The sequence below is a fragment of the Crinia signifera genome, chromosome 5 (genome assembly GCF_055691185.1).
Source record: "Crinia signifera chromosome 5, ASM5569118v1, whole genome shotgun sequence".
In the NCBI taxonomy this organism is placed as follows: Eukaryota; Metazoa; Chordata; class Amphibia; order Anura; family Myobatrachidae; genus Crinia; species Crinia signifera.
Genome location: NC_139221.1, coordinates 738,634 through 752,635, shown reverse-complemented (window position 1 = coordinate 752,635; position 14,002 = coordinate 738,634).

Genomic DNA, 14,002 nt, shown 5'->3' with positions numbered 1-14,002 from the left:
GTTTATGTTCTTTGTGAGAGACCCTTGGTATTGGTGAGCCTTCCCGGGCATATAACATCTTTTTGTGACTCCCTAACCTGGGCCTTAGAACAACCCATAATAACTGGTATACATTTTAACATTATGGAAATCATCTTTATGTATATATAAATTGACCCCCTTTTTTTACAATAAAATTACGTGGAAAAAAACTTTTTGGAGACGTGTCCGTGGTCAAAGATACCTTGATGTGAGGATCCACATATAGCTTAAAGTAAGCATACAAGTAAGAATATCTATCATAAAGATACCCTGATGTGTGTTGAAAGCTCCAGATATATGTAAGCATACATGTACGCCAGCCAGTGGCGTAAATAAGCCTCCGCAGCCCCAGCGATGGCGGGGGGGAGCAGGGGCCCCGGGGGCGCAGTTTCACGCTCTAACAGAGCCAGCAGCAAGAGAGCTGCAGCAGCCACTTCTCCGCCTCTGGCTGTGTGAGGACGCAGTGACAGGGTCACTGAGCGTCCTCACACAGACAGCCAGAGAGCGTTCCCCTTCCACCCTGCCTGCTGCCCACCCACCTTACACGCTGCGCTGGCGCTGCTAATTATTCCGGGCTCCCTGTGGCTTTCCTTTACTGGCTGGGTGAGTGGCTGACTGCTATAAACAGGCAGTCAGTGCGGGCTGGGCAAGGGACGGCCGGGAGGAATGATGAGTGCTCTCCTGGCTGCTCTGAACGTCTGACACCTGCCCCGCAGCCCCAGTGGGTCCTCAGATGTAGAGGTTCAGGGCTGGAGCAGTTGAGACAGTGTCAGTGTCACAGGCAGCTTCCTGATACACAGCTGCTGCTGGGTCCGTGATTATGGAGCCAGCCCCTCCCCCGGGACCTGCCACCAATGAGCAGAGCTGATATACAAAGTCTTCCCTTCCTGTCCCCTGCCCTGACCTCCCTTCTGCAGCACTGACTGAGCTCGTCTGAGTCTCCTCCCAGCCAGCATCAGCCCAGCCTCCGAGTCCTGCAAGGCTCTTCACTTTTAGAATACAGGTAATTGCTTAAGTAGGGTCAAATATACTGTAGATGTGGAGTGTCAGTGTGGCAATCATTTGTGTATTTATTTGCTGTGTGTGTGTACAGTACATGGGGGCTGTTTTTTCCATTTATTTTATTTGTTTAAATATACTAAGTGTGAGGATCTCTGAAGATTTCTGATATTTATCATCTCTATATCTATATATATCATATATATTTATTTATATAAATATAGTCCCAAAAGAATAAGCTCATCCAAGGTATTCATGCAATCCAGCACATACAGATGCACCCACGCGACCTGGGCACACATGGTGGTACATTTACTAAGATGGGCGTGCTATGAATGATGCCCATATCAACCAAACAGGTTCTACTATTTATTTATTTATTTAGCACATTCTACAAGATGAAAGCTAGAATCTGATTGGTTGCTATGGGCAACATTCTATCTTCAATATAACTCACGTCTTCGTAAAATTACCCCATTGTTTGTTGTGCTGCGTGTGAATCTTAATACACTGGGCGGTGTATAAACCTAACCTCCCAAGCCCCAAAGCCTGACCATAACCCCTGCCTTGCATGTCCCCAAATCTCCCTCCACAGCCTAACCCTAAATCACTAGTACCTAAACCCAATCCCCCCTTGCTTGTGCTTTTTTTGCATATAATTTGGGTCCTAGCAAGCAATAAGGCAATGCAGGAATGGCCACTTTCATACCTTCATGCTTTACTAGGAGAAGAGTTGATGTCACCATTGCACTCATGAAAGACAAAAGTCAGCTTAATTTAAATAGGATGAGCTTTCTCTTTCACGTGACATCTTGCTGTGCTGAGATACTGTGTTCATGGATGTCGCATTTATGGCCTAGAGGACTATGTGGCCTACTCAGACCAGTGAGAGGCACTACTGGGGGCATTGTATGAAGTGCATTGTGTAAAGGACGCTACTGTAGGTGTCATATGTATAAGCAGGAGTACTGGGCCATTACGGTGTGTGGCATGTTGTGTAAAGGGCATTATGGTGTGTGGCATCTTGTACTAAACATTGCTACTCTCCCTTTTTGGAATGGGCACTCTATAGGTTCTTTATTTTCTTTATAAATTATTTTTTTTTTTTTTTTTTAAGTTTATAAGGGGATATTTCTACAGGTCGCGCTGGGAACCAAATTACCAAGAGTCAGTCCTGTTTGTTTTACCAAAAATAGGGGGGGGGGGGGGGGCGCCAGAATTTATTTTGGCAGGGGGGAGCAAAATTTCTAGTTACGCCACTGACGCCAGCTTATACACAAATCAGAGAACACGTGGTGAACCCCTAAAGATAGAACAACACTGGAAAGGAGGGATTTCAAAGTGGCCTTATAGAACCCCAAAAATTATTTTTGGATTAAGAAACAGAACTACACATTGTGTTTCTCCCATTTGTTTTCTTTGCATATACCCTTGTTGGAGATAAAAAGAGAACTTTGTGCGGACTTTGAAGACGTGAGCATTAGCTCCTAACAGTGGGCGCTTTTCCTGTCTTTTGTATTCAGTGTGTATAATGCCCACATGTATATGCCGCTGCCCTGTGTATAATGCCCACATGTATATGCCGCTGCCCTGTGTATAATGCCCACACGTATATGCCGCTGCCCTGTGTATAATGCCCACACGTATATGCCGCTGAACTTGTGTATTATGCCCACATGTATATGCCGCTGCCCTGTGTATAATGCCCACATGTATATGCCGCTGCCAGTGTGTATAATGCCCACATGTATATGCCGCTGCCCTTGTGTATAATGCCCACATGTTTATGCCGCTGCCCTGTGTATAATGCCCACATGTATATGCCGCTGCCCTTGTGTATTATGCCCACATGTATATGCCGGTGCCCTGTGTATAATGCCCACATGTATATGCCGCTGCCAGTGTGTATAATGCCCACATGTATATGCCGCTGCCCTTGTGTATTATGCCCACATGTATATGCCGGTGCCCTGTGTATAATGCCCACATGTATATGCCGCTGCCAGTGTGTATAATGCCCACATGTATATGCCGGTGCCCTGTGTATAATGCCCACATGTATATGCCGCTGCCCTGTGTATAATGCCCACATGTATATGCCGCTGCCCTTGTGTATTATGCCCACATGTATATGCCGCTGCCAGTGTGTATAATGCCCACATGTATATGCCGCTGCCCTTGTGTATTATGCCCACATGTATATGCCGGTGCCCTGTGTATAATGCCCACATGTATATGCCGCTGCCAGTGTGTATAATGCCCACATGTATATGCCGCTGCCCTTGTGTATTATGCCCACATGTATATGCCGGTGCCCTGTGTATAATGCCCACATGTATATGCCGCTGCCAGTGTGTATAATGCCCACATGTATATGCCGTGCCCTGTGTATAATGCCCACATGTATATGCCGCTGCCCTGTGTATAATGCCCACATGTATATGCCGCTGCCCTTGTGTATTATGCCCACATGTATATGCCGGTGCCCTGTGTATAATGCCCACATGTATATGCCGCTTCCAGTGTGTATAATGCCCACATGTATATGCCGCTGCCCTTGTGTATTATGCCCACATGTATATGCCGGTGCCCTGTGTATAATGCCCACATGTATATGCCGCTGCCAGTGTGTATAATGCCCACATGTATATGCCGGTGCCCTGTGTATAATGCCCACATGTATATGCCGGTGCCCTGTGTATAATGCCCACATGTATATGCCGCTGCCCTGTGTATAATGCACACATGTATATGCCGCTGCACTGTGTATAATGCCCACACGTATATGCCGCTGCCCTGTGTATAATGCCCACATGTATATGACGCTGCCAGTGTGTATAATGCCCACATGTATATGCCGCTGCCCATGTGTATAAGCCCACATATATATGCCGCTGCCCGTGTGTATAATGCCCACATGTATATGCCGCTGCCCTGTGTATAATGCCCACATGTATATGCCGCTGCCCTGTGTATTATGCCCACATGTATATGCCGCTGCCCTGTGTATAATGCCCACATGTATATGCCGCTGCCCGTGTGTATAATGCCCACATATATATATGCCGCTGCCCGTGTGTATAATGCCCACATGTATATGCCGCTGCCCTGTGTATTATGCCCACATGTATATGCCGCTGCCCTGTGTATAATGCCCACATGTATATGCCGGTGCCCTGTGTATAATGCCCACATGTATATGCCGCTGCCCTGTGTATAATGCCCACATGTATATGCCGCTGCCCGTGTGTATAATGCCCACATCTATATGCCGCTGCCCGTGTGTATAATGCCCACATGTATATGCCGCTGCCCTGTGTATAATGCCCACATGTATATGCCGCTGCCCTGTGTATAATGGCCACATGTATATGCCGCTGCCAGTGTGTATTATGCTCACATGTACATGCCGACGCCAGTGTGTATAATGCCCACATGTATATGCCGCTGCCCGTGTGTATAATGCCCACATGTATATGCCGCTGCCCGTGTGTATAATGCCCACATGTATATGGCGCTGCCCTGTGTATAATGCCCACATGTATATGCCGCTGCCCTGTGTATAATGGCCACATGTATATGCCGCTGCCCTGTGTATAATGGCCACATGTATATGCCGCTGCCAGTGTGTATTATGCCCACATGTATATGCCGCTGCCAGTGTGTATAATGCCCACATGTATATGCCGCTGTCCTGTCTATAATGCCCACATGTATATGCCGCTGCCAGTGTGTATAATGCCCACATGTATATGCCGCTGCCCTGTGTATAATGGCCACATGTATATGCCGCTGCCCTGTGTATAATGCCCACATGTATATGCCACTGCCCTGTGTATAATGCCCACATGTATATGCCGCTGCCCTGTGTATAATGGCCACATGTATATGCCGCTGCCAGTGTGTATTATGCCCACATGTATATGCCGCTGCCAGTGTGTATAACGCCCTCATGTATATGCCGCTGCCCTGTGTATAATGCCCACATGTATATGCCGGTGCCCTGTGTATAATGCCCACATGTATATGCCGCTGCCCTGTGTATAATGCCCACATGTATATGCCGCTGCCCGTGTGTATAATGCCCACATCTATATGCCGCTGCCCGTGTGTATAATGCCCACATGTATATGCCGCTGCCCTGTGTATAATGCCCACATGTATATGCCGCTGCCCTGTGTATAATGGCCACATGTATATGCCGCTGCCAGTGTGTATTATGCTCACATGTACATGCCGACGCCAGTGTGTATAATGCCCACATGTATATGCCGCTGCCCGTGTGTATAATGCCCACATGTATATGCCGCTGCCCGTGTGTATAATGCCCACATGTATATGGCGCTGCCCTGTGTATAATGCCCACATGTATATGCCGCTGCCCTGTGTATAATGGCCACATGTATATGCCGCTGCCCTGTGTATAATGGCCACATGTATATGCCGCTGCCAGTGTGTATTATGCCCACATGTATATGCCGCTGCCAGTGTGTATAATGCCCACATGTATATGCCGCTGTCCTGTGTATAATGCCCACATGTATATGCCGCTGCCAGTGTGTATAATGCCCACATGTATATGCCGCTGCCCTGTGTATAATGGCCACATGTATATGCCGCTGCCCTGTGTATAATGCCCACATGTATATGCCACTGCCCTGTGTATAATGCCCACATGTATATGCCGCTGCCCTGTGTATAATGGCCACATGTATATGCCGCTGCCAGTGTTTATTATGCCCACATGTATATGCCGCTGCCAGTGTGTATAACGCCCTCATGTATATGCCGCTGCCCTGTGTATAATGCCCAAATGTATATGCCGCTGCCAGTGTGTATAATGCCCACATGTATATTGCCGCTGCCCTGTGTATAATGGCCACATGTATATGCCGCTGCCCTGTGTATAATGCCCACATGTATATGCCGCTGCCAGTGTGTATAATGCTCACATGTATATGCCGCTGCCCTGTGTATAATGCCCACATGTATATGCCGCTGCCAGTGTGTATAATGCCCACATGTATATGCCGCTGCCCTGTGTATAATGCCCACATGTATATGCCGCTGCCCTGTGTATAATGCCCACATGTATATGCCGCTGCCCGTGTGTATATGCCCACATATATATGCCGCTGCCCTGTGTATAATGCCCACATGTATATGCTGCTGCCCGTGTGTATAATGCCCACATGTATATGCCGCTGCCCGTGTGTATAATGCCCACATGTATATGGCGCTGCCCTGTGTATAATGCCCACATGTATATGCCGCTGCCCTGTGTATAATGGCCACATGTATATGCCGCTGCCAGTGTGTATTATGCCCACATGTATATGCCGCTGCCAGTGTGTATAATGCCCACATGTATATGCCGCTGTCCTGTCTATAATGCCCACATGTATATGCCGCTGCCCTGTGTATAATGCCCACATGTATATGCCGCTGCCAGTGTGTATAATGCCCACATGTATATGCCGCTGCTCTGTGTATAATGGCCACATGTATATGCCGCTGCCCTGTGTATAATGCCCACATGTATATGCCACTGCCCTGTGTATAATGCCCACATGTATATGCCGCTGCCCTGTGTATAATGGCCACATGTATATGCCGCTGCCAGTGTGTATTATGCCCACATGTATATGCCGCTGCCAGTGTGTATAATGCCCACATGTATATGCCGCTGTCCTGTCTATAATGCCCACATGTATATGCCGCTGCCCTGTGTATAATGCCCACATGTATATGCCGCTGCCAGTGTGTATAATGCCCACATGTATATGCCGCTGCCCTGTGTATAATGGCCACATGTATATGCCGCTGCCCTGTGTATAATGGCCACATGTATATGCCGCTGCCAGTGTGTATAATGCTCACATGTATATGCCGCTGCCCTGTGTATAATGCCCACATGTATATGTCGCTGCCAGTGTGTATAATGCTCACATGTATATGCCGCTGCCCTGTGTATAATGCCCACATGTATATGCCGCTGCCCTGTGTATAATGCCCACATGTATATGCCGCTGCCAGTGTGTATTATGCCCACATGTATATGCCGCTGTCCTGTCTATAATGCCCACATGTATATGCCGCTGCCCTGTGTATAATGCCCACATGTATATGCCGCTGCCAGTGTGTATAATGCCCACATGTATATGCCGCTGCCCTGTGTATAATGGCCACATGTATATGCCGCTGCCCTGTGTATAATGCCCACATGTATATGCCACTGCCCTGTGTATAATGCCCACATGTATATGCCGCTGCCCTGTGTATAATGGCCACATGTATATGCCGCTGCCAGTGTGTATTATGCCCACATGTATATGCCGCTGCCAGTGTGTATAATGCTGTGACCGGACGCCTGCCCTTAGCTCTGGCTACGCCCTTCGGGTCCACAGATTGCGGTACCTGGTCTCACGGGACCTGGCCAATAGGGGATTCCCTGTTACCGTCAGTAACCGCCTGTTACTGACTCCACCCACTACGCAGTGGGCGGGGTTATCGCTGCCACCACCAGACTCCTCCTACGTGGCGTCTGGAACCACGGATACCTCCTCAGGCCCAACCGCTGGCCCTGAGTACTACCTGCGTCGACACACTGCTGGTGCCGACTGGTCCCCCACTGGTCACGGACCAGACCTCTGCTTTGGTAGCTGGCAGAGCGGAGACTCGGAGACGCTGGATGCTATGCCCAGAACAGCCGGAGAACGGAATTATTGCAATTAATTCTGTTGGTCGCAGATGAAGCAGACTTCTTGGGCAAAAGATGGTTTATTGCCAATGGATCTGAAAAGATCCCTTCTCCTTGCAGAGGTACAGCATACAAGTGATGTTACAGCATTCAGATACAGGCAGAAGTACCACTTTGGGCTCACAGAGCCCTGCTTATATAGGCAGAAAACTCTTTGACATTGTCAGATCCTCCCCTATACATTTACAATTTGCATCTCAATCTGATACATTACTTCCCGTGCATAACGAACCAAGATTACATACTACAAAGGATAAATCCAATTTCCTTAGAATATATAACTTTCAGGAACAGGGGAGATATTTATCTCCTGGTAGCATGTTTACATAACGAAACACAAATGTCTGTGCCTCATCAACACCTCACACACAGGATGTCCTGGGCTCAGGGACCCATCACATATGGTACACAAATTTCCTTATCACCTTTTACACAGGGCTTCAGACACAGAGCCTACTCCCTGCTGTGTTTTGGACACTCACAGACCTTCTGACAAGAGGGGCAGATTAGCATTTCATTTCCTCAATATTCAATACAATATACACAATATATGATGCAGTCCTAGCTCAGTGCAAAACATATATTTCATAAGTACATATAATCTGTGCCTGGTGCCCAGCAGCAGGCTACAACTTACAGCAGCACTGCAGGAGGGGTCCTGTCCCAGCTCAGAGCTACTCATACAGTCTAAAACATGTCAAGTGCCCTTGTTCTGAATAACGGCAAAGCACGGAGAGTTAACCCCTTCAGTGCTGTAGCCGCCATTAACCCCGTGTGCCGGGCTCTCCGGCCACAAATGCCCACATGTATATGCCGCTGTCCTGTCTATAATGCCCACATGTATATGCCGCTGCCCTGTGTATAATGCCCACATGTATATGCCGCTGCCAGTGTGTATAATGCCCACATGTATATGCCGCTGCCCTGTGTATAATGGCCACATGTATATGCCGCTGCCCTGTGTATAATGCCCACATGTATATGCCGCTGCCAGTGTGTATAATGCCCACATGTATATGCCGCTGTCCTGTCTATAATGCCCACATGTATATGCTGCTGCCCTTGTGTATTATGCCCACATGTATATGCCGGTGCCCTGTGTATAATGCCCACATGTATATGCCGCTGCCCTGTGTATAATGCTCACATGTATATGCCGCTGCCCTGTGTATAATGCTCACATGTATATGCCGCTGTCCTGTGTATAATGCCCACATGTATATGCCGCTGCCAGTGTATATAATGCCCACATGTATATGCCGCTGAACTTGTGTATTATGCCCACATGTATATGCCGCTGTCCTGTCTATAATGCCCACATGTATATGCCGCTGCCCTGTGTATAATGCCCACATGTATATGCCGCTGCCAGTGTGTATAATGCCCACATGTATATGCCGCTGCCCTGTGTATAATGGCCACATGTATATGCCGCTGCCCTGTGTATAATGCCCACATGTATATGCCACTGCCCTGTGTATAATGCCCACATGTATATGCCGCTGCCCTGTGTATAATGCCCACACGTATATGCCGCTGCCCTGTGTATAATGCCCACACGTATATGCCGCTGAACTTGAGTATTATGCCCACATGTATATGCCGCTGCCCTGTGTATAATGCCCACACGTATATGCCGCTGCCCTGTGTATAATGCCCACACGTATATGCCGCTGAACTTGTGTATTATGCCCACATGTATATGCCGCTGCCCGTGTGTATAATGCCCACATGTATATGTCGCTGGCAGTGTGTATAATGCCCACATGTATATGCCGCTGCGCTGTGTATAATGCCCACATGTATATGCCTCTGCCCTGTGTATAATGCCCACACGTATATGCCGCTGCCCTGTGTATAATGCCCACATGTATATGCCGCTGCCAGTGTATATAATGCCCACATGTATATGCCGCTGCCAGTGTGTATAATGCCCACATGTATATGCCGCTGAACTTGTGTATTATGCCTACATGTATATGCCGCTGCCCGTGTGTATAATGCCCACATGTATATGCCGCTGCCCTGTGTATAATGCCCTCATGTATATGCCGCTGCCCTGTGTATTATGCCCACATGTATATGCCGCTGCCCTTGTGTATAATGCCCACATGTATATGCCGCTGCCCTATGTATAATGCCCACACGTATATGCCGCTGCCCTGTGTATAATGCCCACATGTATATGCCGCTGTCCTGTCTATAATGCCCACATGTATATGCTGCTGCCCTTGTGTATTATGCCCACATGTATATGCCGGTGCCCTGTGTATAATGCCCACATGTATATGCCGCTGCCCTGTGTATAATGCTCACATGTATATGCCGCTGCCCTGTGTATAATGCTCACATGTATATGCCGCTGTCCTGTGTATAATGCCCACATGTATATGCCGCTGCCAGTGTATATAATGCCCACATGTATATGCCGCTGAACTTGTGTATTATGCCCACATGTATATGCCGCTGCCCGTGTGTATAATGCCCACATGTATATGCCGCTGCCCTGTGTATAATGCCCTCATGTATATGCCGCTGCCCTGTGTATTATGCCCACATGTATATGCCGCTGCCCTTGTGTATAATGCCCACATGTATATGCCGCTGCCCTGTGTATAATGCCCACACGTATATGCCGCTGCCCTGTGTATAATGCCCACACGTATATGCCGCTGAACTTGTGTATTATGCCCACATGTATATGCCGCTGCCCTGTGTATAATGCCCACATGTATATGCCGCTGCCCTGTGTATAATGCCCACACGTATATGCCGCTGATCTTGTGTATTATGCCCACATGTATATGCCGCTGCCCGTGTGTATAATGCCCACATGTATATGTCGCTGGCAGTGTGTATAATGCCCACATGTATATGCCGCTGCGCTGTGTATAATGCCCACATGTATATGCCTCTGCCCTGTGTATAATGCCCACACGTATATGCCGCTGCCCTGTGTATAATGCCCACATGTATATGCCGCTGCCAGTGTATATAATGCCCACATGTATATGCCGCTGCCAGTGTGTATAATGCCCACATGTATATGCCGCTGAACTTGTGTATCATGCCTACATGTATATGCCGCTGCCCGTGTGTATAATGCCCACATGTATATGCCGCTGCCCTGTGTATAATGCCCTCATGTATATGCCGCTGCCCTGTGTATTATGCCCACATGTATATGCCGCTGCCCTTGTGTATAATGCCCACATGTATATGCCGCTGCCCTGTGTATAATGCCCACACGTATATGCCGCTGCCCTGTGTATAATGCCCACACGTATATGCCGCTGAACTTGTGTATTATGCCCACATGTATATGCCGCTGCCCTGTGTATAATGCCCACACGTATATGCCGCTGCCCTGTGTATAATGCCCACACGTATATGCCGCTGAACTTGTGTATTATGCCCACATGTATATGCCGCTGCCCGTGTGTATAATGCCCACATGTATATGTCGCTGGCAGTGTGTATAATGCCCACATGTATATGCCGCTGCGCTGTGTATAATGCCCACATGTATATGCCGCTGCCCTGTGTATAATGCCCACACGTATATGCCGCTGCCCTGTGTATAATGCCCACATGTATATGCCGCTGCCCTGTGTATAATGCCCTCATGTATATGCCGCTGCCCTGTGTATAATGCCCTCATGTATATGCCGCTGCCCTGTGTATAATGCCCACATGTATATGTCGCTGCACGTGTATAATGCCGACATGTATATGCCGCTGCCCTGTGTATAATGCTCACATGTATATGCCGCTGCCCTGTGTTTAATGCCCTCATGTATATGCCGCTGCCCTGTGTATAATGCCCACATGTATATGTCGCTGCCCGTGTATAATGCCGACATGTATATGTCGCTGCCCGTGTGTATAATGCCCACATGTATATGTCGCTGCCCGTGTGTATAATGCCCACATGTATATGTCGCTGCCCGTGTGTATAATGCCCACATGTATATGTCGCTGCCCGTGTGTATAATACCCACATGTATATGCCGCTTAGGGTATTAGGGTTAGGGTTAGGGGGTTAGGGTTAGGGGGTTAGGGTTAGGGTATTAGGGTTAGGGTGTTAGGGTTAGGGTATTAGGGTTAGGGTGTTAGGGTTAGGGTATTAGGGTTAGGGTTAGGGTATTAGGGTTAGGGTATTAGGGTTAGGGTATTAGGGTTAGGGTATTAGGGTTAGGGTTTTAGGGTTAGGGTTAGGGTATTAGGGTGTTAGGGTTAGGGTATTAGGGTTAGAGGGTTAGGGTATTAGGGTTAGGGTATTAGGGTTAGGGGGTTAGGGTATTAGGGTTAGGGGTTAGGGGTTAGGGTTAGGTTTAGTGGGTTAGGGTTAGGGTTAGTGGGTTAGGGTTAGGGTATTAGGGTTAGGGTAGGGTTAGGGTTAGTAGGGTTAGGGTTAGGGTATTAGGGTTAGGGTAGGGTTAGGGTATTAGGGTTAGGGTTAGTGGGTTAGGGTATTAGGGTATTAGGGTTAGGTTAGGGTTAGGTTAGGGTTAGGGTTAGTAGGGTTAGGGTTAGTAGGGTTAAGGTTGGGTTAGGGTTAGGGTTAGTAGGGTTAGGGTTAGTAGGGTTAGGGTAGGGTTAGGGTTAGGGTATTAGGGTTAGGGTTAGTGGGTTAGGGTATTAGGGTATTAGGGTTAGGTTAGGGTTAGGTTAGGGTTAGGGTTAGTAGGGTTAGGGTTAGTAGGGTTAAGGTTGGGTTAGGGTTAGGGTTAGTAGGGTTAGGGTTAGTAGGGTTAGGGTATTAGGGGTAGGGTTAGGGTTAGTATTAGGGTTAGGGTTAGGGTATTAGGGTGTTAGGGTATTAGGGTTAGGGTGTTAGGGTTAGGGTATTAGGGTTAGGGTATTAGGGTTAGGGGGTTAGGGTTAGGGTATTAGGGTTAGGGGTTAGGGTTAGGTTTAGTGGGTTAGGGTTAGGGGTTAGGGGTTAGGGTTAGTGGGTTAGGGTTAGGGGTTAGGGTATTAGGGTTAGGGGTAGGGTTAGGGTTAGTAGGGTTAGGGTATTAGGGTTAGGGTTAGGGGTTAGGGTATTAGGGTTAGTGGGTTAGGGTATTAGGGTATTAGGGTTAGGTTAGGGTTAGGGTTAGTAGGGTTAGGGTTAGTAGGGTTAAGGTTGGGTTAGGGTTAGGGTTGTTAGGGTTAGGGTATTAGGGTTAGGGGTAGGGTTAGTAGGGTTAGGGTTAGTAGGGTTAGGGTGTTAGGGTTAGGGTAGGGTTAGGGTTGTTAGGGTTAGGGTTGTTAGGGTTAGGGTATTAGGGTTAGGGTTAGTGGGTTAGGGTTAGGGTATTAGGGTTAGGGTATTAGGGTTAGGGTTGGGTTAGGGTTAGTAGGGTTAGGGTTAGGCTTAGTAGGGTTAGGGTATTAGGGTTAGGGTTAGTAGGGTTAGGGTTTAGGGGTTAGGGTGTTAGGGTTAGGGTTTTAGGGTTAGGGTATTAGGGTTAGGGTTATGGTTAGGGGTTAGGGTTAGGGTATTAGGGTTAGGGTTAGTAGGGTTAGGGTTAGTAGGGTTAGGGTTAGGGTTGGGTTAGGGTTAGGGTTAGGGTTAGGGTTAGGGTTAGGGTTAGGGTATTAGGGTTAGGGGTAGGGTTAGGGTTAGTAGGGTTAGGGTTAGGGTTAGGGTTAGAGTTAGGGTTAGGGTTAGGGTTAGGGTTAGGGTTAGGGTTAGGGTTATTAGGGTTAGGGTTAGGGTTAGGGTTAGGGTTAGTTAGGGTTAGGGTTAGGGTTAGGGTTAGGGTTAGGGTTAGGGTTAGGGTTAGGGTTAGGGTTAGGGTAGGGTTAGGGTTAGGGGTTAGGGTTAGGGTTAGGGTTAGGGTTAGGGTTAGGGTTAGGGTTAGGGTTAGGGTTAGGGTTAGGTTAGGGTTAGGGTTAGGGTTAGGGTTAGGGTTAGGGTTAGGGTTAGGGTTAGGTTAGGGTTAGGGTTAGGGTTAGGGTTTAGGGGTTAGGGTTAGGGTTAGGGTTAGGGTTAGGGTTAGGGGTTAGGGTTAGGGTTAGGGTAGGGTGTTAGGGTTAGGGTTAGGGTTAGGGTTAGGGTGTTAGGGTGTTAGGGTTAGGGTTAGGGTTAGGGTATTAGGGTTAGGGTTAGGGTTAGGGTTAGGGGTTAGGGGTTAGGGGTTAGGGTAGGGTTAGGGTTAGGGGTTAGGGTTAGGGTTAGGGTTAGGGTTAGGGTTGGGGGGTTAGGGTTAGGTAGGGTTAGGGTTAGGGTTA